Here is a 26,582-nt window from a genome sequence, read left to right on the forward strand (position 1 = left end):
TTATTTATTTCCGAGCATTTTCATGTTGATTTGAACCTTCTCCGGAATAATTCAAGACGAAAGTTAGCCAAATCGGTCCAGCCGTTGTCAAGTTTCAGCGAGATTTACGAACAGCAATTCATTTCTTAGACCTTTTGATATATATTTATGTTTCTAAATTAGTTTTTTTAATAATTTTTGAAAGATAGACAAAATTAGACGTTTCGACTTTATAATTATGGTCAAATACAATATAAGAAATATGTGGGACAATAATGAAATTTTACTTACAATAATTAATTAATATTTTCGGTTGTTTTGGATAGTATAAATTAACCAATCAATATTGAACATCATTTATTTCAACTTATCCTTATCTAACCTATAAAAATTCAACGGCACTCATAATCTAACCAATTAAAAATTAATAAAAATTCCTATAGTAACCAGAATAAATATTTCAATCAACAATATTTCTATTTGAATATTGAATTAGGAAACCTAGGAGTTTATACAAGCATTAATATTATCCAAAACCACCGAAGATCTTAATTAATTATTGTAAGTAAAATTTTATTATTGTCCCACATATTTCTCATATTGTATTTGACCACAATTTCAGTCCCAAACCATGAAAACATAGTACAAGTATTCGAAAGCTCGGAAAATATATTAAAGTTAGTCCACTCTGGTGTTTCATTGCCACGTTCCCAATAAGAAACCGCTCCTTGGACCTTTTGTTTATGTTTCTAAATGTTCTTGATTTTAGGTCTTTTGTGTTTCAAAATTAGTTTTTTTTTTAATAATTTTTGAAGACATAAAAATTTAACGTTTCGACTTTTCTTTAAGTCTTTATCAAAATATGATATCGACACTGACAATTTGCGTATTTATATTGATCAATTGATCACCTTCATCATGAAAATCAAAATAAGTATAAAATCAAAATGGAAATTTAAATTTTCCTCAGTCCCTACGTCTCAAATATTAAACTATTTGTAGTTTTATTAGAATTTACAAACTAGAGTTACAAATTTTAGTTTTTTCGTTCTTATAAATGTGAACCATTTCGAAAAATTCTTTTTTTCATGATTGAATTTATCTTTTTTTTTTGATATTTCGGGGTTCGTTAATGCGCTTTTATTTTTTTTTATCGTATTAATGACCTCAATCAATACAAATTTTCAATCAAAATTTATGGTAGATATAAGTTTGTATGATTATAAAAGTATTCCCTGATTTTTGCTTGTTAGAACCTCTTATTCTCATACAAACCAGGAGGAAAATTTAGTCAGGAATCTTGATTAGGTAAACCTCTTCACTGATTTACGATACATCCTCATCGGGTCCTTATCCTGACCTATACCTTACCAGGTTGCGGTTTTATCTGATAAGGTCCTTATCGAGGTCCTTATCCTACTCGCCTCGTCTGGTTAGTCGCCACCAAACTAATCTCTAGCCTCGTGACAAAAATTATGACTTTAGTGTCTTGGTACCTAAATAAATATTTGTCTAGATTTCAGATAAAGTTTTTTACAAATGTTTGCTTCGTCAAATGTTAGTACGACGCTGTTTACGATTACGATTTAAACTTTTCATTGTATCCTGTATATTTTGCATGTTTTTTTTTATACAAGTAAAAGTAACGATGCTATTAAATAAGCTAATAATTTATCTGCAACACATCTTTAGAAAGGATGTGCATGCTTCTGTAACAACGTCGAGTTTTTGCATTTGTTCCACCAATGACGATTGTTTTCTGTTATAATTACTTCCAGCGGTAACCAGCTACACGGGTTACCTTTCAAATATTTGCTCAGCCTTATCGTCCGCCCTAAATCGCTGGAACAGAATAATTGTGAACTACCTACCTTCCGAATACTGATCCCCCACTGAGTGTTTTATACACTCTAGTGTTGTGTATCTGCTATAACTTGCTATAACTTCGGTCCCTAAAATCCATTAACCCAGTTAACACTTCACATACTTTTATTTCTTTATATTTACCTCTATTTTCAGTGGTGTGCATCCTAACGCCGAGTCACTGTTTTTAATGGAAAGAATATCGATTAAATAAAATGTTAATTGAGGAAAAAAATTTGCAATCGAAGCAACTTACGTCTGGTGATTTGATTTGAAAAAGTAGAGGACGCACAAAAGATTTTTGAATAATTTCATTTATATCATTGGGTACTATTGGGGAAAGCGCAATTTTCTCAATAAATCAGACTCATTTTATTGGGGTTGAACGAAAATTTAACATTTTAACGTGATTATGACTTAGTTTCCGTACTTTCCATAACTCAAATTCATATTCATCAAATTTTATCACTCATTTTGTCATTTTGGTCTATAACTTAATTCGTGCGGTTTGATAAGAGATGGCGTAACTTGTATAATATTACTACGTTCCAATATTACGAAAACCTGCGTTGGAAATCTACTGTCTTTGTCGAACTTTGTTCCTAAAAAAGTGTTTTCGCGAAGATTTCTTCTTCATTACTTTAATATGAAGAAAAATACTGCCCAAAGTCATCGTATTTTGGTGAAAGTTTATGGTGAACATGCTCTAGCTAATCAAAAGTGGTTTGCACGATTTAAAAGCGACGATTTTGACTTGGAAGACGATGAACGTCCTGGGCAACCAAAAAAGTTTGAAGATGAAGAACTGGAAGCGTTACTCGATGAAGATTGTTGCCAAACACAAGAACAGCTCGCGGAATCTTCGAGTGTCACTCACAAAAGCAAGGAAATTGGGTTCCACATGGACTCAAGCTGAAAACTGCTGGAACTCCACAGAAGGAAGTCATTTTTGTATCGGATCGTTACTGGTGATCCATTACGACAACCCCAAGCGCGAAAAATCATACGTGAAATTCGACCAACCAGCAAATTCAACAGCAAATCCGAATATCCATGGCGCGAAGGTAATGGTGGGATCAGAAGGGTGTGCTGCATTATGAGTTGCTAAATCCGGGTGAAACCATCAATGGAGAACGCTACCGAACACAATTAATCCGTTTGAAGAGAGTAGTAGCCGAAAAATGCGACCAGACACGAGGCAATAATTTTCCATCATGACAACGCTCGATCCCACGTTGCTATTCCGGTTAACAACTATTTGGAAAACAGTGAATGGGAAGATTTACTTCACTCGCCTTATAGCCCAGACCTTGCCCCTTCTGACTACCATTGAAAACGGTTTACATCAGAGCGAGATATCAAAAATTGGCTTGATTCATTCTTGGCTGCCAAGCCGGCGCAGTTCTTTTGGTATGGGATCCACAAATTACCAGAAATATGGGAAAAGGTCATAGCTTCAGATGGACAATACTTTGGATAATATTATCGTACATTTTTTTCTTAAATAAACGTTCAAATTTTGAAAAAAAACCGCACGAATTAAGTTATAGACTACAATATTTGTAACTTTATATAACAAGCGAAGAAAATTTCAGTAAAATTAAATACAACGATGTAATTTATTGCTTCAAAGTTTTTTTTTTTGTTAGGTTGGGTTACGTACCACAACTGAGAAGGAATTTTTGGGTGAAGTGTTATTAGTTATTGTCTACTTTTTAGTTGGAACCATATAATTTCGATTGTATTCAAAACAGAATAGTAGGGATCTTATCTTAAAATGGTGTCCCTTATCATTCTTCTTGGTCATTTGAACCTCCATGAGTTGCTTCTTTGTATGCCTGCTTTGGAAGAATGTTTAATAGGAATTTGACGTATTTGTCTTGATATATAAAAAAATTTCACTGCATGTAGTGCTGGTACTAGATTTTCTTTGAACCAAGACTTCCCTTCATATTCCTGGTGGTAATCTGAAGAGCTAGCCAACCTGACGTTGTTGATAAAAAAACCACGCTTTGATGGTATAGAAACCGGTCAAAGTTGTCCATAATTTCATGGCGAAAAGTATTGAATTAATAAATATGAAGAATAAACTCTACAGGATAGAAAATACTTTCCGGCGCAAAATCGTTCTCGAATAGTACATTTAAATTACATCCCTTGTAGATTTGATGATTCATTTTGAGAATTCAACAAGAAAAACCATCGATTTTTTTGTTCTGGCTTTAAAAATCGAATTTAAAATCTACATAACACTTTCTGCCGATTAGAAATTTCCATCTTTTTAAGTTGAGGGCCACTTGAACCGATCTGTAAATTGTAAATATTTTCTACCTTATGTTTGTTAATTAAAATTCAATAAAAAATTCTATTTTAGAACAAATAATGGTGTACATTTCGTTTTCGATATACACCGTAACTGATTTAAGATTTATGTAATAAATTTTGAAAAAACTTGTGTGAAATACCGAGATGGTAAATTCTTCCATTACAACGGTTTAAAAACGTATAGTTTCGGCTAACAAATCATATGTTTTTAAGCCTTTCAAAGACATAGTTTTCGTTACCCTTTTGCGTTGTATTTTCAGATTTTTTTGAATCTTATATGCATTAAAAACTCTGGGAATGTGAAGAATATTTTATATTTGAAATGAAGTTCTTTCCTATGATTTTTTGAATCTCAAATTACTTTTCACATCAAATTGAATTTATATTTTGAAACATCCAACTTAAAAATATTGATGATTGTACATTCTTGTATATAAATTGGGATATTTATCGATTATTTACGTGTATACCCATTAACTATTTTATTTTAAATCCTAATTAGTTATTATAACAAATATTGAAATCGACAAAATTGTTTTATTATGAATTTTGAGGCTTTAAAAGTGTTTTTAAAATTATAAACTCTAGATATCTCTTCCAGTGGTAGAGATGGATATAACTTGAATTTTTTCATTAAAATATTAAAAAAAAAAAATGATCAAAATCCATAGACAAATAACTAATTTTTGAATAACAAGTTGAAATATTAAAAAATTATCGATAATATTAAAGATTTTTCCATTATATACATCCTCAATTCCTTCAACCCTCGTACATCCTTACATTAATCGATAAATAATATAAATAAAATATAATTGTTATATATTGATGTTGAGGTTATGTTTTAGTATTATTTCAAATAAAAATTGGGGTTAATACGAATAGAATATACGTTTTTCGTCGGTTTTGAAAAACTTGTGTATTTGAGACTATAATCAGTGCAATCAATTTTTTTCTTAGTATTTATTGATTGGGCGTAATTAAAACTAATATTTATTAAATTAAAATGATGAATTACTTGCCTTTTTTAGGGTGTATATATTTATAATTCCATTTTGAAAAACGTTGTAATTAAAAATTGAAAATTGTACAAGTTTATAGAAATAAAAAATATATAATATTTGTAAGTGTATTTAAATAGTATTTTTCACTTTTGAAAATCATAATTTCTTGAAAAAAACTAGGTTAAAATGGGTTTTATTATGTATGAAACTGAAACGAAATTAGTATTGAAAACAACGTATTTTTTCGTAGATTTAAGTGATATTTAAGAGGTTTAATCAGTTTTTAGGAAGTAAGTACGAACAATTCCATTAAAAAAATAATATTTTGTATGATTTTGCAATAACAAATTAAAACTGCGATATTAGATAGCGGCCATTTTGCGAAATTCCTCACCTCCGACTTGCGAACTTTCGTTCGCTATTCTCGTTCATTCCCACACAAAAAATTCGTACTTTTTAGCATCGAAATTTTCGCACGTACTTCCTTTAACCCTAAAAACAACTTTTATAGGGGTTAGTGTGTCTATTGACGATAAAAGGGGAATAAAATCGAGATTCGCCACTCGAAGAGGTGGAGTAAGTCGGATCTGCGCTTGCCCGATGACGTAACTCGAACGGCAGCCTGTCTCTGTCGCGCACATGGTGTCTATGTATTATTAGGAATTTGGTTCGTCTCGGTTGGTTACTATGCAATACCAGTGAGCGAAGAAAACAGTCGCTGCTAAGCAGTCTTGAATTGTGGTGTATGTTCTTGTGACATGGAATTTCTACCCTATAAAAGACAACTACGCAATTTCCGTTGGAATATTTGTTACGGGAAAGAAAAGGTGCGTATCCATCTTCTAATAATGCGTCTTTTACTTTTTGCTTTTTTTGTCGATAGAATTAACTGCATATTATAAGTGCCGAATATTTTAGAAAAGTTAGTGCGCGATATTATGAAAAATATAAGTAAAATGTGTTGTTGTATTATTTATTATTGCGCGTTAGGTTGTTATTTGTATCAATTTGGAACAGGAAATAATACATGTATATATATATATATATATATATATATATATATATATATATAAATATGTAAGACGTGTTCGATGTCTGGGATCTAAGAATGTCTACAAAGTAACCCAAAATGTGAATCGGTAATGTAATAGATGTGGGGGACCGACAAACGTCTAGCTTGTTGAGGCTCCCTTGAGGAGAAATCACCGAATTACATATACCTACTTAGTCATTGGCGAATTTTTTGTGGACTGGCAGTTCATTAAACTATTCGATTTCGGTTCGCTCCATTCATTATTTTTATTAGACGAATCTTGGCTAACGGTGTCTTCAGACTCGAAATTGAACTTTTCACCAAAGATTTATCACAACCGGGCACTTAGAAACTGTTACATTTGTCAATACGAAAAAGGTATGTCACTTTTATTCATTATAATATATTCCTTTTCCAAAATTTACTCGTTATCTAAAATAACATTTCTTCGGAATGTAATAATTAAAATTTGTCTCGAGTTTCAAAGGAAAATAATAGTCCAGGAGCCGGTAACACCGAAAGTCCCGTCAAATTGATAAAATGTTTTACCGTCATCGCGGATATTAATTTTTTTAAATGTTTTCGGCAGTCAATTTTATTGGCTTTTAAAAAAAAAACACGCAAACCACTTTTTTTGCCGGAACTGGCATACGTATTTGAACTTGAATCCGCTTATTTTGAGTTTTTCATTCCGTCTGAAGCGTAGCACACTTTGACATTTTTTAAACGATTTTTCTTTCGAGGAAAACGAAGAAATTTTCTACTTAGCGGATGTATTGCTAATAAAACACTTCGTTTTGCAGTTACATTAAGAAAACACAAAAATCTGTCTTTAAAAAATTATTGGAAAAACTAATTTTAAATCAGAACTGATTTAAAATAAAGACAATTTAAATATATGAATTTTGAAAGATAGAATTTGACGTTTTCGACTTTTCTTCAAGTTTTTTCAAAATATTTTGACTTTGACTTAGTTTTTCTAATAATTTTTGAAGGATAAAATTTGTATTTATCAAAATATTTTGATAAAGAATTAAGGAAAAGTCGAGAAACGTCAAATTTTATCTTTCGAAAATTATTGAAAAAACTAATTTTGAATCAGAACTTATTTAAAATAAATACAATTTAAATATATGAATTTTGAAAGATAAAATTTGACGTTTTCGACTTTTCTTCAAGTTTTTTCAAAATATTTTGACTTTGATTTAGTTTTTCTAATAATTTTTGAAGGATAAAATTTGTATTTATCAAAATATTTTGATAAAGAATTAAGGAAAAGTCGAGAAACGTCAAATTTTATCTTTCGAAAATTATTGAAAAAACTAATTTTGAATCAGAACTTATTTAAAATAAATACAATTTAAATATATGAATTTTGAAAGATAGAATTTGACGTTTTCGACTTTTCTTCAAGTTTTTTCAAAATATTTTGACTTTGATTTAGTTTTTCTAATAATTTTTGAAGGATAAAATTTGTATTTATCAAAATATTTTGATAAAGAATTAAGGAAAAGTCGAGAAACGTCAAATTTTATCTTTCGAAAATTATTGAAAAAACTAATTTTGAATCAGAACTTATTTAAAATAAATACAATTTAAATATATGAATTTTGAAAGATAAAATTTGACGTTTTCGACTTTTCTTCAAGTTTTTTCAAAATATTTTGACTTTGATTTAGTTTTTCTAATAATTTTTGAAGGATAAAATTTGTATTTATCAAAATATTTTGATAAAGAATTAAGGAAAAGTCGAGAAACGTCAAATTTTATCTTTCGAAAATTATTGAAAAAACTAATTTTAAATCAGAACTGATTTAAAATAAAGACAATTTAAATATATGAATTTTGAAAGATAGAATTTGACGTTTTCGACTTTTCTTCAAGTTTTTTCAAAATATTTTGACTTTGATTTAGTTTTTCTAATAATTTTTGAAGGATAAAATTTGTATTTATCAAAATATTTTGATAAAGAATTAAGGAAAAGTCGAGAAACGTCAAATTTTATCTTTCGAAAATTATTGAAAAAACTAATTTTGAATCAGAACTGATTTAAAATAAAGACAATTTAAATATATGAATTTTGAAAGAAAAAATTTGACGTTTTCGACTTTTCTTAAAGTTTTTTCAAAATATTTTGACTTTGATTTAGTTTTTCTAATAATTTTTGAAGGATAAAATTTGTATTTATCAAAATATTTTGATAAAGAATTAAGGAAAAGTCGAGAAACGTCAAATTTTATCTTTCGAAAATTATTGAAAAAACTAATTTTAAATCAGAACTGATTTAAAATAAAGACAATTTAAATATATGAATTTTGAAAGATAGAATTTGACGTTTTCGACTTTTCTTCAAGTTTTTTCAAAATGTTTTGACTTTGATTTAGTTTTTCTAATAATTTTTGACAGATAAAATTTGTATTTATCAAAATATTTTGATAAAGAATTAAGGAAAAGTCGAGAAACGTCAAATTTTATCTTTCGAAAATTATTAAAAAAACTAATTTTAAATCAGAACTGATTTAAAATAAAGACAATTTAAATATATGAATTTTGAAAGATAGAATTTGACGTTTTCGACTTTTCTTCAAGTTTTTTCAAAATATTTTGACTTTGATTTAGTTTTTCTAATAATTTTTGAAGGATAAAATTTGTCTTTATCAAAATATTTTGATAAAGAATTAAGGAAAAGTCGAGAAACGTCAAATTTTATCTTTCGAAAATTATTGAAAAAACTAATTTTGAATCAGAACTTATTTAAAATAAATACAATTTAAATATATGAATTTTGAAAGATAAAATTTGACGTTTTCGACTTTTCTTCAAGTTTTTTCAAAATATTTTGACTTTGATTTAGTTTTTCTAATAATTTTTGACAGATAAAATTTGTATTTATCAAAATATTTTGATAAAGAATTAAGGAAAAGTCGAGAAACGTCAAATTTTATCTTTCGAAAATTATTGAAAAAACTAATTTTGAATCAGAACTTATTTAAAATAAATACAATTTAAATATATGAATTTTGAAAGATAGAATTTGACGTTTTCGACTTTTCTTCAAGTTTTTTCAAAATATTTTGACTTTGATTTAGTTTTTCTAATAATTTTTGAAGGATAAAATTTGTCTTTATCAAAATATTTTGATAAAGAATTAAGGAAAAGTCGAGAAACGTCAAATTTTATCTTTCGAAAATTATTGAAAAAACTAATTTTGAATCAGAACTTATTTAAAATAAATACAATTTAAATATATGAATTTTGAAAGATAAAATTTGACTTTTCGACTTTTCTTCAAGTTTTTTCAAAATATTTTGACTTTGATTTAGTTTTTCTAATAATTTTTGAAGGATAAAATTTGTATTTATCAAAATATTTTGATAAAGAATTAAGGAAAAGTCGAGAAACGTCAAATTTTATCTTTCGAAAATTATTGAAAAAACTAATTTTGAATCAGAACTTATTTAAAATAAATACAATTTAAATATATGAATTTTGAAAGATAAAATTTGACGTTTTCGACTTTTCTTCAAGTTTTTTCAAAATATTTTGACTTTGATTTAGTTTTTCTAATAATTTTTGAAGGATAAAATTTGTATTTATCAAAATATTTTGATAAAGAATTAAGGAAAAGTCGAGAAACGTCAAATTTTATCTTTCGAAAATTATTAAAAAAACTAATTTTAAATCAGAACTGATTTAAAATAAAGACAATTTAAATATATGAATTTTGAAAGAAAAAATTTGACGTTTTCGACTTTTCTTAAAGTTTTTTCAAAATATTTTGACTTTGATTTAGTTTTTCTAATAATTTTTGACAGATAAAATTTGTCTTTATCAAAATATTTTGATAAAGAATTAAGGAAAAGTCGAGAAACGTCAAATTTTATCTTTCGAAAATTATTAAAAAAACTAATTTTAAATCAGAACTGATTTAAAATAAAGACAATTTAAATATATGAATTTTGAAAGATAGAATTTGACGTTTTCGACTTTTCTTCAAGTTTTTTCAAAATGTTTTGACTTTGATTTAGTTTTTCTAATAATTTTTGACAGATAAAATTTGTATTTATCAAAATATTTTGATAAAGAATTAAGGAAAAGTCGAGAAACGTCAAATTTTATCTTTCGAAAATTATTAAAAAAACTAATTTTAAATCAGAACTGATTTAAAATAAAGACAATTTAAATATATGAATTTTGAAAGATAGAATTTGACGTTTTCGACTTTTCTTCAAGTTTTTTCAAAATATTTTGACTTTGATTTGGTTTTTCTAATAATTTTTGACAGATAAAATTTGTCTTTATCAAAATATTTTGATAAAGAATTAAGGAAAAGTCGAGAAACGTCAAATTTTATCTTTCGAAAATTATTAAAAAAACTAAGTTTAAATCAGAACTGATTTAAAATAAAGACAATTTAAATATATGAATTTTGAAAGATAGAATTTGACGTTTTCGACTTTTCTTCAAGTTTTTTCAAAATATTTTGACTTTGATTTGGTTTTTCTAATAATTTTTGACAGATAAAATTTGTCTTTATCAAAATATTTTGATAAAGAATTAAGGAAAAGTCGAGAAACGTCAAATTTTATCTTTCGAAAATTATTAAAAAAACTAATTTTAAATCAGAACTGATTTAAAATAAAGACAATTTAAATATATGAATTTTGAAAGATAGAATTTGACGTTTTCGACTTTTCTTCAAGTTTTTTCAAAATGTTTTGACTTTGATTTAGTTTTTCTAATAATTTTTGACAGATAAAATTTGTATTTATCAAAATATTTTGATAAAGAATTAAGGAAAAGTCGCGAAACGTCAAATTTTATCTTTCGAAAATTATTGAAAAAACTAATTTCAAAACAGGGGCTTTGCATCTATTATTAGCAGGTTTGAAACCTTGTCAAATACCTGATCTACATCTAAAAACACGTTATTCTATGGCAGTGTGGCCTTACGTGAAGCTAAATTGATCTGAAGGAATTGAGTGGTAGTGTTTTTGGCCCCTTTGGATTTCATACAGGAAAATTTGACACAGATATATAAATGTCTTACCACAAACTACAACACACCGAATTAATTGTCACTACGACATAGTACAACTAAAATGAGTTGATTATTTTTCGAAAATATAAAGATGCAACACTTTCTGAAATAGAAAACGGAATGACGAAACATTCGATGCTTGAAGGTGGTGTGCGAGATTTTTTCGGCAGTTTTTGGCAATTTTCCGGCATAGTAGAGAATTTTTAGCCATCATCAAATAGGTATTTCAAACCCTTCCGGTTAAAAAAGTAGTTTGCGTGGGTTTTTTTCTAAAAGTCAATAAAAGCCTTTTAGGCATTAATTATAAGATTGGGAGAAATTATTAGAAACATTTAATGGAAAAATTAATAAAAAAAAATGGTGAATAGTCGAAAAAATTCATTTAGTACATTATGTAATATATATTTTCTTCGTTTTCGTATGATTTTATGGAAAGTCTAATTCATCATTATTCATTCAACATTACAAGCTCATAATTTTAATAAGTGCAGTTGATTCGATATCAAGAAATAAATTGTGAGTCTCAACATCGAATGAACAATTTTTGAGATTTTTTTATGTTAATATAATATTTTATTTATGTTCTTCATGATATATGTCAACGAAGGAAGAAGTTTTAATGAGATTTTCCGTTAATTTGGTTCTATAAATTTTTGTCTAGAACGTTTCCCAAAACTTATGAGTTTTGAAATTAGCTTCGTCGAAGTATTAAATGTTGAAATTATCTTATAATAATCGATGGAAAGGTCGTTATACCGTCATAAAGAATTTATTTCCAAGGACCTTTGAACCTAAACTAAAATCTTTGATTACACTTCTAAACATTTCCCAGAAAATTATTTCCAATAGAAAGAAAATTTAAATAACTAGAAACATTTAAAAATTCACTTTTAATATAGATTTTTTTCTGACACTAATTAATTAGTTTTACTTATACTAGTTCGATAATTTTCTATGGAATTTATTAGAAGAATTTACAGTTGAAGTTTTAACTATGGACCTTATTCTGAACGATATTGACACTCTGGACCTTCGAACCTTTTGTAAATTCGTAGATACACATATTCAAAAGTGTCCTTTCAGTCTAGAATGAGTTTTTCATTCCTCGTCGTACTGAATAAAGAAAATTAATAATCGAACCTTATTTATTTCAAACATGGACCCTATTTTCAACGACATAAAAGCCTTGGACCTTTGTACCTAATGTTGAATTCATAAATTTCACTTATAACATTCCGAAGAAAATATTTTTCTATGTAGAATGTTTTTTCATACTTTGCAGTATCGAATTAGAAGAATTTACAGTTGAAGTTTTAACTATGGACCTTATTCTGAACGATATTGACACTCTGGACCTTAGAACCTTTTGTAAATTCGTAGATACACATATTCAAAAATGTCCTTTCAGTCTAGAATGAGTTTTTCATTCCTCGTCGTACTGAATAAAGAAAATTAATAATCGAACCTTATTTATTTCAAACATGGACCCTATTTTCAACGACATAAAAGCCTTGGACCTTTGTACCTAATGTTGAATTCATAAATTTCACTTATAACATTCCGAAGAAAATATTTTTCTATGTAGAATGTTTTTTCATACTTTGCAGTATCGAATTAGAAGAATTTACAGTTGAAGTTTTAACTATGGACCTTATTCTGAACGATATTGACACTCTGGACCTTCGAACCTTTTGTAAATTCGTAGATACACATATTCAAAAGTGTCCTTTCAGTCTAGAATGAGTTTTTCATTCCTCGTCGTACTGAATAAAGAAAATTAATAATCGAACCTTATTTATTTCAAACATGGACCCTATTTTCAACGACATAAAAGCCTTGGACCTTTGTACCTAATGTTGAATTCATAAATTTCACTTATAACATTCCGAAGAAAATATTTTTCTATGTAGAATGTTTTTTCATACTTTGCAGTATCGAATTAGAAGAATTTACAGTTGAAGTTTTAACTATGGACCTTATTCTGAACGATATTGACACTCTGGACCTTAGAACCTTTTGTAAATTCGTAGATACACATATTCAAAAATGTCCTTTCAGTCTAGAATGAGTTTTTCATTCCTCGTCGTACTGAATAAAGAAAATTAATAATCGAACCTTATTTATTTCAAACATGGACCCTATTTTCAACGACATAAAAGCCTTGGACCTTTGTACCTAATGTTGAATTCATAAATTTCACTTATAACATTCCGAAGAAAATATTTTTCTATGTAGAATGTTTTTTCATACTTTGCAGTATCGAATTAGAAGAATTTACAGTTGAAGTTTTAACTATGGACCTTATTCTGAACGACATTGACACTCTGGACCTTAGAACCTTTTGTAAATTCGTAGATACACATATTCAAAAATGTCCTTTCAGTCTAGAATGAGTTTTTCATTCCTCGTCGTACTGAATAAAGAAAATTAATAATCGAACCTTATTTATTTCAAACATGGACCCTATTTTCAACGACATAAAAGCCTTGGACCTTTGTACCTAATGTTGAATTCATAAATTTCACTTATAACATTCCGAAGAAAATATTTTTCTATGTAGAATGTTTTTTCATACTTTGCAGTATCGAATTAGAAGAATTTACAGTTGAAGTTTTAACTATGGACCTTATTCTGAACGACATTGACACTCTGGACCTTAGAACCTTTTGTAAATTCGTAGATACACATATTCAAAAATGTCCTTTCAGTCTAGAATGAGTTTTTCATTCCTCGTCGTACTGAATAAAGAAAATTAATAATCGAACCTTATTTATTTCAAACATGGACCCTATTTTCAACGACATAAAAGCCTTGGACCTTTGTACCTAATGTTGAATTCATAAATTTCACTTATAACATTCCGAAGAAAATATTTTTCTATGTAGAATGTTTTTTCATACTTTGCTGTACTGAATTAAAAAAAATTTACAGTTGAAGTTTTAACTATGGACCTTATTCTGAACGACATTGACACTCTGGACCTTAGAACGTAACCTAAATTCTTTGATTCCACTTATAAACATTCCCTAGAAAATAATTTCCAAAAAAAGTAATTTTGTTAAGTTATTCGGTAACCGAAAACATCTGAGATGCTAGAAAATCAGAAGCGTCCAATTTAATTTCGGGTTTAATCCTGAAATTACAGACCTAAGTCGTTTTAACCCGTACAGTTTCTAGTTTTAAATACCCTGATCGAGAATGTTTCGTCAAAACCTTCATCTTCTATCCTCAATTTAATTTTATCAAGGTAAAATCGATTGCGACTTTTTAAAATGAAATATTATTGTACTAAGTTACCTGATTTCAAAATTTCTCCACCACCTGCGATTCGGCAGCTGCTGAACTGCAAAACTTACGGTCGTACGACGCGCACAATTTTCGTTTGCACCTGGAGTTTGTATTATGATACGTATCATTTCAAAATTAGAATTTTACTATTTTTGTTGGGAAAGCCGATGAAAGTAGGATAAGATTGTGCCAAAAATTTGATTTTGAGCCTGAAAATCTAGAGAATCGTTAAGTAAAAACTTCAATAAAGAATTCGGCAAATGATGGATTGAATTCAGAATTATAAATCAGCTGGGAAATGAAAATTAAAAAGATTAAATTAAAAGGGAATGCGGGAAAAGAAAATGATTAATTAAGAGATTGAAAAATATAGAAAAACTAAGAAAATAAAATGAAAGAAATCTATAAAAAAGCGAAAAATAAGCAAAGGATGTAACAAAATGACTCTTTTATAAATTATGTATGTGTATACAAGGTGTCCCACGACGAGATAAAACAAAATATTTATAGTAAAATCATGAAAATTCGTTATTTTAAATAGAACTCCCTGTATATTAATACATTTTTGAAATCTACGAAATCTACGTAAAATTTTAGTATACTTTTGTCTGAAAAATGTTTTCGAAAAATGCATTCTTTTTGAGTTATTGATTTTTTTGTAAAAAATTTTATCGTTGCAGACCCTTATAAATTATTTTTTTACGACTACACCCTTAAAAATATGAAAATGGTTTCTATTCGGTTGCTTTTAGCAGGGTCAGACGTATTTGTATCTATGTTGAAAAACTTTTCATTTTATACAGGGTGTGTATGAAAAATGTTCAAAGTTTTACTTCGAAAATATCAAATTTCTTTATTTTTCCAATTAGAACCACCCGGTTTTTTCTGTCCGGCCAGACTGGCTGGTCTGTCCAGCTTTTAGGTTGGCCAACTGGCAACCCTACGCGGGACTATAATTTGTCTCTTCAAATGGTCTTAATGGTGAGGATAGATCTAAAGGAGGCTTGTGAAAACCACTTGGTTCAGTTTTTCGCACAGAAACCGTTTTATCAAAAAGTTGCAGAATATTATAGATCGGAATCAAAAACTCTGTTCCCTGCTGCATTTGTATGACCTAGATCTATAAGTAATTACTTTTTATAAACTTTTTGTTCTAAAAATCGATTAACATATTATAGTACAGGCAAATTAGGCGATTTTGAGCTAAAACCTCAAATTACATTGGGCGGTTTTGATTTTCTAGATTCTGGGAGATTTTGGGATATTGAATAAGTCTAGCAAGTCACAGGCACGGATTTTCGATATTTTGGGGTTTGAAACTCAAAAAAATTTTGAAACGTAAATAACTATAAAACTATGAGAAATTCGTGCAAAACTGTTCTAACAAAAAATGTAGAGTACAAAATTCTGTACGAAAAAGTATCCTATGTATTTTTTCCTAACCTCAAAATTTCCATTATAAAATGGATTTCGAAGCTCAAAAATATTTTAAAACGCGAATAACTCGAAAACTATGAGGAATTCGTGAAAAACTGTTGGAACAAAAAATATAAAGTACAAAATTCTGTACAAAAAAGTATCCTATGTATTTTTTCCTAACCTCAAAATTTTCACCTTAAATTGGGTTTATACACTCAAAAATATTTTGAATCGCGAATAACTCGAAAACTACGAAGAATTCGAAAAAGAGTGTAAGAGAAAAAAAATGTACAGCACAAAATTCTCTACAGATTAGTCCATAAGCAATATTTCCTAACCTCAAAATTTTCATGGTAAAATGAGTTCATGTACTTAAAAACATTTTGAATTGCGGATAACTCGTAAACTATATACATTTCGACACAAACTGGCGGAACAAAAATGTGGAACACAACATTCTGTACAAAAAATGGTTAAATTTTTTCCTAACCTCAAAATTTCCATTATAAAATGGATTTCGAAGCTCAAAAATATTTTAAAACGCGAATAACTCGAAAACTATGAGGAATTCGTGAAAAACTGTTGGAACAAAGAATATAAAGTACAAAATTCTGTACAAAAAAGTATCCTATGTATTTTTTCCTAACCTCAAAATTTTCACCTTAAATTGGGTTTATACACTCAAAAATATTTTGAATCGCGAATAACTCGAAAACTACGAAGAATTCGAAAAAGAGTGTAAGAGAAAAAAATGTACAGCACAAAATTCTCTACAGATTAGTCCATAAGCAATATTTCCTAACCTCAAAATTTTCATCGTAAAATGAGTTCATGTACTTAAAAACATTTTGAATTGCGGATAACTCGTAAACTATATACATTTCGACACAAACTGGCGGAACAAAAATGTGGAACACAACATTCTGTACAAAAAATGGTTAAATTTTTTCCTAACCTCAAAATTTCCATTATAAAATGGATTTCGAAGCTCAAAAATATTTTAAAACGCGAATAACTCGAAAACTATGAGGAATTCGTGAAAAACTGTTGGAACAAAGAATATAAAGTACAAAATTCTGTACAAAAAAGTATCCTATGTATTTTTTCCTAACCTCAAAATTTTCATCGTAAAATGGGTTTATACACTCAAAAATATTTTGATTCGCGAAAAACTCAAAAACTACCAGGAATTCAAAAAAGAGTGTTAGAGAAAAAATGTACAGCACAAAATTCTCTACAGATTAGTCCCTAAGCATTATTCCCTAACCTCAAAATTTTCGCCGTAAAATGAGTTCATGTACTCAAAAACATTTTGAATTGCGGATAACTCGTAAACTATATACATTTCGACACAAACTGGCGGAACAAAAAATTTAAAGCACAACATTCTGTACAAAAAATGTTTAAATTTTTTCCTAACCTCAAAATTTCCATTATAAAATGGATTTCGAAGCTCAAAAATATTTTAAAACGCGAATAACTCGAAAACTATGAGGAATTCGTGAAAAACTGCTGTAACAAAAAATGTAGAGTACAAAATTTTCTAAAAAAATGTTGTTCATATGGCTAGGGATGAATATATCCATTGAAATTTCAAGTTGTTATGTGGCCAATTTACCTCATCTCGCAAGATTTTCGAAAATGATGCTGATTTACTCGAGTGGAAAATAGAGATCTTAACCATCATGATGCATTTTGATTTTTTGAAAACGTAGTAGTTTTCCAAGAGTTAGAGCAGTTTCCATGTTTGCCTGAAACGTAATTGGCTTGAATTCGCACTGACGGGAATTCGAGAACGGATACTCCGGCTTTGAGGGAGATTTACTCAGAAATAGTGGCTCCAACGAAAAAATGACTGGAGACTTTTTTTGTAGAAAATTTTATGCTCTACACTTTTTGTTCAAGCAGTTTTTCTGGAATTCCTCTTAGTTTTCGAGTTATTGTCGTTTTAAAAATGTTTTGAGTCACAACTTCCAAAATTTCTAAAACCCGTGCCGGAAATTTCGTTAAAAGCTGCTAGGCTTATACAGTATACAGTAATTTCGGTTTTAATCCTATATTTTACCTGTACTATTTAAAACACACTGCAATACATGTAATTTTATTCATTTATAATTATTCAATTTCAACAAAAATGATTTTGTCATGATGTCATGAAAGAAAAAGAAACTGGTATCAAATATCCTTTAAAAATTCTATTGAAACAACGTAATACGTATGTGAATCATTATTAGCACCTTCATGGGTGTTTCTATATCACATCCGAGAAGAGTTAGTCACAGATTAACAGCTCATTTATGCATTTAAAGAAATTTATATTCGCGATAAAATAACAAACTCAAAATAACTATTCCAATGATTTTCCACGAATAAATTCGATGTCCATGCAATAGTCAAATGTATATCGATGTCTGAAGATGATAATTAGGTTCACGAAACGCAATTCGATGGAGAGTTTGTATAGTTTATTATGAGTATCACGGTACCAGAGCTTGCAAAACTACTATTAGATTAGACAAGTAGATCTAGTAGATCTCCAATTTAACGCAACATTCTGCGGCCCTTTTAGATAACGGAAATTGCTGGGATTCTGGTATTCTTCTTATACTGTCCACCATTGGCTCAACCGATTCGTTTATATCATATATGACGACAAGAAAACTGTTACTTGAACAACGTTTTGGTACAATCCCTCTATTTTGATTTAGCACCCCGGATCTATTGAAAAACTTTTTTATCTCGTTAGTTTTTAACTACTTTTTGTAGAAGAACTTTAGCTTAAACCTTTTTAGACGACGCCATCTTAGAGTTGTTCGTTCTGTATTCGTTTACATATCGAAAGTTGCGTTTCGAGTGTTCCGTGTAGTGACAGTGACAGTACTGCAAAACACTTTCGGGACGCTCTGGAGTAACCACTTCAATGATTGACAGTTGACAGTTTCACTTCGATGATTTTGCATAACTTCAAATTTTTAATTTTCTGAAATTATTTGTTTTATCCGAAGTTTTATCTAAATTATGAAGTGGTGTGACCAGAAAAAGGCGAAAAACCCAACGGAAAACGTAGATTTTTCAGAAAAATCTAAAATTTTGAAAAGTTCTACTTTATGGTGTACATTCTCGATGATTAAAAGTACTCTTGTGATAAAACAAGATATTCACACGAACAAATATCCAAAACGCATCAATTTCTTGAAGAAACAAAACAAAGGGTACACTGCAAAGAAATCAAAAAATATAATATAATCCTTGTTACATTCTAATGCGTCGTATAAAAAATGTTGCGTTTTCAGACTCGTCCAACAAAGTAGCACTTTCAGACCCTTGACATACAAATAATGATTATAACCTCCAAATCTGAAGACGTTTCAATCTTTGGTCTAGGGCGCCCTCTAGACGCGCAGTCTCGTTATCTAATAACCAGACCTCGTATAGTTTAAATTAGTAAAACTATTGGGGTGTAAATACATTTTCAAACTATTTTGAGCAGTGTATTTACCTGCAATTTTCCTTGGACTGATACGAATCACTTTATTATAACCGTATTTTGAACTCCACCTTTTTTTATTCAAAAAATATTTCAATTGATATCAAATAATATATAATTATGGTTCTACTACGTTTTTTTTTTTTAGTATTAGAAACAATACCAAATTAGTGAAATGGCCCACGCTAAAAACGGACACCGGTACGCTCGTGGTTTTCATTCATGTTTCAATTCGGTCTCTTTTCCGTATTCATGAATGGCAATATTTTGATTCATCAATGGATCGGAATTAACGGAAGTACTATAAATACGCAAGGCAAAACTATATTATATATATATATATATATATACGTTTCCGCCTAAAAATATTTATGACGTGTAATTAATACGTGCCTTTCCATGATTCATTCGCGAAATATTTCGTCGAAGAAGTTCGAAGAAAATTTGATTTGGAGAAAAATCTATTTTGCATAAAATTTCGTATTCAGTTGCAATTATACCACGTCTTTGGAATTTGGGTTACCTGTTTGACATTGAATATCTACCTATATGTCTGATGTCATTAAACCAGTTTTAAAAATGTTCAAAATGTCGAAAAACGGTCTTAGAGTTTGACTACGATAAAAAGTTGTGGCTGGGACCTCAAGAAATAAATATACTTTGTTAATAGTAAAAATAAATAAATAAAATATCGGAAAATAAGCTACTAATTCCGCGAAAATGAATTTTGGTAAGAATCAAGTTATTTTTCAATAAGAAATAAATAAATAGAAATACTGTAAATAAACCGCCTGCTACTAATAAAATTATATACAAATAAACATCAAACGAGCTCCGCGATAGCAAAATCGATAAAACGAAACCTACTGAAATGAAAAATAAAATTTGTAGGCAAAATACTAAACCCCCAAATTCTTCTAAACGTTAGAACCTCGAATCCGGATGAAATTTCGTACAAATAAAGCAACTACAACTAGCAGAGATGTAGCTCTCCCAATCTGCAACAATTTCGATTCAGTCCAGGTCACAAATGCCGTGATCGGCCCTTTGAAGTGGTATTTGAGGTTAGGTTCCAGATATATATGGCCCAACAACTGCAGACATCACCTCTTTATCCTTGGAAAAACTCCGACCACCAAGTGTGGGAATAAATAATAATCCGAGGGGGCTCAATCTAACGAATACGTAGGGTAGCAATTCGAACTCGGAATCATTTTTTTTTCGACAGTTTTTTTGACGCAATTACCTTAGTATGTCAATAAGATTGAAGTCGATCAAAAAAATGCTCTCGCAGGCCCAAAATATTACAGCCATCACTTTTTTAGTGCTTTTGCTTTTTTTTGGCGTAAGTTCTCCTTACCCATGCCACTGCACCCGTTGCTATTGATCAGACTACATTTTCTTGGCGGAAAATCAGTAAAAATCGCTCAGAATTCCTTTTGTTTTTTGAGCTGGTCACTTAGATCAATTTCTTTCACTATTTTAATGTTATCTGTAGTAGTTATTGTCTTTCCGAGACCTTCCGCACGTGGGTCATCTTCCAATGATTCCAATCGAAACAACTGTTGAAAATGATGATCACAAATCACCGGAAACATCCTCCATTCTGTTTTTGGTTTGTGTCGGTGTAAATCCTTCGTTAGATTTCCAATATCAATTTTAGATTATAAAAACTGGTTAGAAACCTTTGTCGACAATGTGGCAACCCTGTTCTCCCTATATAAACTATAAATTGTCCAACGTATAAAATATTGAGTAGATTTGTCAACTGATTTCAGTTTTTCTTTACAAAGAACGTCATATTTCTATTTATTTAAAGAAATTTATGAATTAAATAAATCTCACCTAGCCACGCCACTGTCTATCACAGACTGTCTAGCAGGAATATATCAAAGAAATTGTGTACATACGGCTTCGGCCAATAGAAATGTATTTATGTTTACGATTCGATGTTTTCATTGGTTATATATACAGTGGAGATGATGAGTCCACGTGGACTGACGGTTTGATAACTGTCTTATGCAATTGATCTATATGAAGCCAAGAACTCATAGACCGCACCACGCATCATGTCTTAAAGTTATTTAATGTGGTCTAAACCAAGTTGTCAGTGCTAAGGAATTCTAAGAGTTGAATGGAGTATTAGATTTGAAGACACGATTTTATAGAGGGAAAATGAAATAGTACAAGTACAACGAAAAAAATATCATCGATATATTTGTCTTAAAGCTCTGATTACAAACCAAATTATGTGAATAGATATTTTTGTGGGACGTATACAATTTGTGCCATTCACCCCGTAATCGAAAGAAAGGTTTTCTATTTCAAACTAGTTCACAAGAAATACAACAGAAATTGTATACTAGTTATATATTTACGACGTATCTAGACTTAGACATAACTAGAGAGGCCAGGTCAGTGACCTCCTCATATATGAATTCTTGCTATTTGAAATGTCAGTCGGTATCGATGGAATGCAAGACTTTTCGGGTTTATTTGCCAGAATCGTTAAGGTTTTTCTAAACTTTGACCGATTACGTGTGTCGTATATGCGTTTTCATTTACATACTAAACATAAAAATAACTAAAATAAAGATACAAATAAAATTTCAATATACAGAGAAAAAACCACAATAAATAACAAAATTATTGGTGATAGTAATAGATAATAATGTGCACTCGAATTATTACGGAATGCGGGATTGATTTCAATTGGCAAATGATTATGCATTTTTTGCATTGTTGAATATTGAGCCCTTGGATACCAAACAAGGACTGAATGGCAGATGACACATCAATTCGATGTTTGAACTGTTCAAAACCGTTTTTGTTTAAATTGTGGAGCTCGCATTGACGTGGTAGATATGCGGTGGTCTAGTTTGGACACTGGGGTACCATTCAGAACCAACTGTTCCGAATTGCTCTAATGGAACGATGTATCGTCTACAAATTCGGCGATTTTCATACTATTTCCTTTAAATTTTAACCCTACAATCAAGAGAATATTCGAACAAATAATAAAAAAAGCCCAATACTAGTAACGTTTAATACTAGATAGATTTTTTCGTAGGGTTAATGTTTTTCGTATTTATTTACACTCTTTCTGCTCGTGGGGTTAATTAATAAACTCAGTCTCTCACGTTCTCAATTTATTTACACACCATAACTACACTAAACTAATAATTCACGTGTCACTATCACTTCAGTAATTTATTTAAACTAGTTTGCTAATTCGTTTTGTTCACCACAACACACTACAAGTGTAAACCTAAATAAAATTTCTAGAACAAAAACAAACGAATAAAAATAGATAAACAGACTTTTCTAGAAATTATTCAGTAGAAATACTGTAAATAAACCGTCTGCTACTAATAGAATGGCAGATGACACATGAATTCGATGTTTTGATGTTTGGTTTGGAATACTGGGGTACCATACATAGTAGATATAGAACTGGGTCAAAAATTTTTACTTTCAGCACTTCCTCTTCTATCTATTTTAGCTCAGAGTATTCAATATCGTAATTTTTTGTCTAAAAAATCCAATATTCGTATATTATTGTTTTAGAAGGATCTTCTTTATGCCGGACCGTATCAAAGGAAATGCACTTGCATTTTCCTTTTGTTTTTTAATCATAATTATTCCATCTTTAATCCAGATTCTTGGAACATGCTTGCCATTTGTTTGTTCTGCCTTTCTTTGGTTCTTTGTCTTCTTCCACTAAAGCAGAGGTGTCAAACTCAATTTTGTAGAGGACCATATATAAAATTTTGGATTCGTAGGTGGACCAGCATGAAAATAAATAAAGATGAACTGAATTCTCTTTCTGTGGCACATTGCGATCGCGGATCTCATTCATACGGCCCGCGGGCCGGAAAAGGCCCGCGGGCCGTATATTTGACATGATTGTACTAAAAAGCTTTTTATTGCTAAAGAAACGGTCGTTGAGTTCAAATCACAAGTTTTGGAGGTACCTCAATCGAGATGAAATGCTTCGACACTATATTTATTTGGATTTGGATTATTTTGAAGGATAATAAACAAATTATTCGTTTTTATTTGTAATGTAAAATGTCCGATGACTGTCAACCTTTTTACGTACACATTTTCTATAAACGATTATTATAAACTGTGTTTTAGATTATATTATAGAATTTAAATTGATTACAAACCTACTTTTAACTATTGAAATAATTGATACGGGAAAAACTCCGTACTATTTCAAGTCCAATTGTGTATCTATTTTAATTTGTCTCGGCAATACACCGACATAAAGAGGCCTACGCAGGGGGGCTCTAAATTCCGTTGGAGGGGATCTCTAACAGACGTACTCCGAACCTGACTCACTATAGAGGAGTTTAAAATTTAAATGCCTGAAAATTACGTCATTAGAGGAGGCGTTGCTAACCCAAATATTATCGTATCAGCAAACATTCTGACACGGAAATTTTTCATAGGCGTAGGAAAAAGGTAGCGCGGGGTCAACGAACTTCAAGGCCAAATTTTTGAAAATAACATCTCTTTTGTTTGGAACTATTAATTACCTACATATAGTTGATTTGATAAACTCTGCGCATTTTCCGACGTATTTATTAAAAATACTTCAATCCCAATAAATTAACGCGTAAAAAATATTCTACAGGGTCGGGCAAAATAATTTCAATAACGAATTGCGTATAACTTTTATATAAAAACCTTGAACGCGTCGATTTTTATTATTAAAATGAGAATATTGAATAAGAAAAGGGTCGTGGGGCACCTTGTTAAAAAGGAATTTCGATTCTCTTCTCACTAATATAAAGTTTTTTAAATTTGGTGCAATCATAACTGAGAAAATTCATTTTTAAGATGTAACATTTTGATATCACAAAACTTTACTTTATTTAGAATCTATGTTTCAATGTACTTTGTTTATGTACAATGCTTTTTTTTTTCAACCTCCGATCGCTCCGTGCAGACGATTGCGAAACTCTCGCACTACACATTCCCCCATTGATGAGATTCAGGCGTCAGTCGGCGTTGTGTTACAGCCACGTAAACATGTCCGCCATTATTGATGCAGGCGGATAGTGCTGCAGAAATCCATCGGAGAATGAGTCGTGTGTATGGGGAAAACTTCATGAGTGATGGTGCATGATGAAGGGGGCCGAGGACGCAAATCTGTCGTTTAGGATAACTTGAATCAACGAGTTGATAGAATGGTTAAAGAAAACCGCTTTTTCTAAGGAATTTCCAGAAGTTTCAAGGTCTGTTCATTGGCGACAACTTTCTTTAAAGAGAGTATTGAAAAGATAAAAAAACTCAAGATTGCAAGCTCCTGTCTCGTTTTTTTCTTGATGTCTTTCAATGTTTTCAAATCGCCGTCCTTTCATGCCCCTTTTCATGCGTGGTAACAAGAAAAAGTCAAACGGAACCAGGTCAGGCGAGTAAGGTGCGTGGGGCAGCGTTATTTTCAACCAAAAACTGGTTAACAGTGATGGCTGAGTGTGTAGGTGCGTTGTCATGGTGGAAAAACCAGTCACCTGTTTGCTGAACCGAGCTCCAAGATATTCCACTGATTTCAGACAGTTGATCAATTGTCTGTGCGCACAAACTCTCGAATTTTTTTCATCGATTCGGGCAGTCGATGGACGTCCAGAACGAGATTTGTCATCAATCGACATGTCGCCATTTTTAAATCGAGAAAACCACTCATACACTTTAGTTTTCCCCACAGCATCATCTTTGTTAGCGGTTTTCAACATTAAAACAGTTTCGGCAGCGTTTTTACCGAATAGAAAACAAAATTTTACAACGGCATGTTGTTGACTTAAATTTGCCATCATAAAAAACGAAGCAGCACTAGCAAAAAGAGAGAACGTGGCAGGACAACGACCTGCGCGGTACTGAACTGGCGACGAGTTGCGCTAGGCAGGCCCTAGCGGTAGAAATCAGTACTACGAAAGCTCCATCCATGGCCATGCTATTCCGGTTACTTTTGGATACCTCCTCGTAATTTAATCAATGAAATTTTCAATCTTATATATCGTTAAGTACCTAAAGTACCACTGGGTGAAGGAAATATCGAAAAACAAAACGCTGGTACTTTCGCCGGAATCGCTTATTCACGACCGCAGTGGTTAAAGGTTTAAAGAAATGGAGTAGAAAAAAGCAATTTCAGAAGAATGAGGAGGCGGTGGTGGTGGTGGTGGAGACATTCACATAGGGTTGCCAACCTAAAATTTAAAAAATCAGGGTTTGAGGTTAGAAAAACCAGACAATATTTAGATATTATTAGATACTATAAAATATAGTTACAACTAAACAGTAATCTGACTGGATAGCTAGCTCTGTATGTCTAATGCAGGATTTGAGACGAAGCGCGCGAATTTTAAAATTTGAAAACCCAGAACGCTGCTTAAAAGCTATTCGAGACGTCCTAGGACACTACAAAAACTAGGACTTGTCCTGGGAAAACAGGACGGTTGGCAACCGTACATTCACATAATATGCGGAACTTTCAAAATATTATTTTTTAAATGGTTCCAGATAAATGGAAACTGATTTAACCAGCTTCTTGGTAGAGTCGGAAGTATACTAATAAACGGATCGTTAGTTTTATCCTATTGAACCAACATATTCATCTCCTTGCAAAACCCGCAAAATATAAAAAGTTTATTTACATAAATTTCCATTCCAGAGTTGATATACACGAAATAATTTATAAAATACCTTGTATATTGATAGCAGTATAATTGTCGTCAGAAGGTAAACGTACACGGGGTGTATTAAATAGTGACGTTGCTAATTTCACTTGTTATCAACGAAATACGTCAGTAGACTTGGTGTCTATTGTTTAAAAATAATCAACGGTTTGTTAAATGTTCGTTGCGTTTGATATTTACAATTACCATTAGTTACTAGTTATTATACCAGCGTTCTATTGTTTCTTACATGAAGTCAATGCGATAAACAAAGAGGTCACTGTGATCCTATTTTGAAAATTCGAGATTTTGTTTATATGTTTCGGTCGAGAAAACAACGCGATTTTTTTTTTTTCTATTTTATTAGTGTTGTAACACATTCCGAGATTAAATAATGAAATGATTATGCCCCCATTCAAAAAGAATCTTTTATCATTTCTATTTAAATATAAAATACTTA

General features: G+C 30.3%; 1 long non-coding RNA gene across 1 annotated transcript in view; it reads left to right on the plus strand.

Annotated features, from left to right (window-relative positions):
* Positions 1-5,823: 5,823 nt before the first annotated feature.
* The window catches only part of LOC130898846 (uncharacterized), a 74,831-nt gene continuing 54,072 nt past the window's right edge, over positions 5,824-26,582 (plus strand). Inside the window, exon 1 of the long non-coding RNA XR_009059943.1 lies at positions 5,824-5,998. This is a non-coding gene — a long non-coding RNA (uncharacterized LOC130898846). The remainder of the gene's footprint in view (positions 5,999-26,582) is intronic.

This window comes from Diorhabda carinulata, chromosome 10, assembly GCF_026250575.1.
Source record: "Diorhabda carinulata isolate Delta chromosome 10, icDioCari1.1, whole genome shotgun sequence".
In the NCBI taxonomy this organism is placed as follows: Eukaryota; Metazoa; Arthropoda; class Insecta; order Coleoptera; family Chrysomelidae; genus Diorhabda; species Diorhabda carinulata.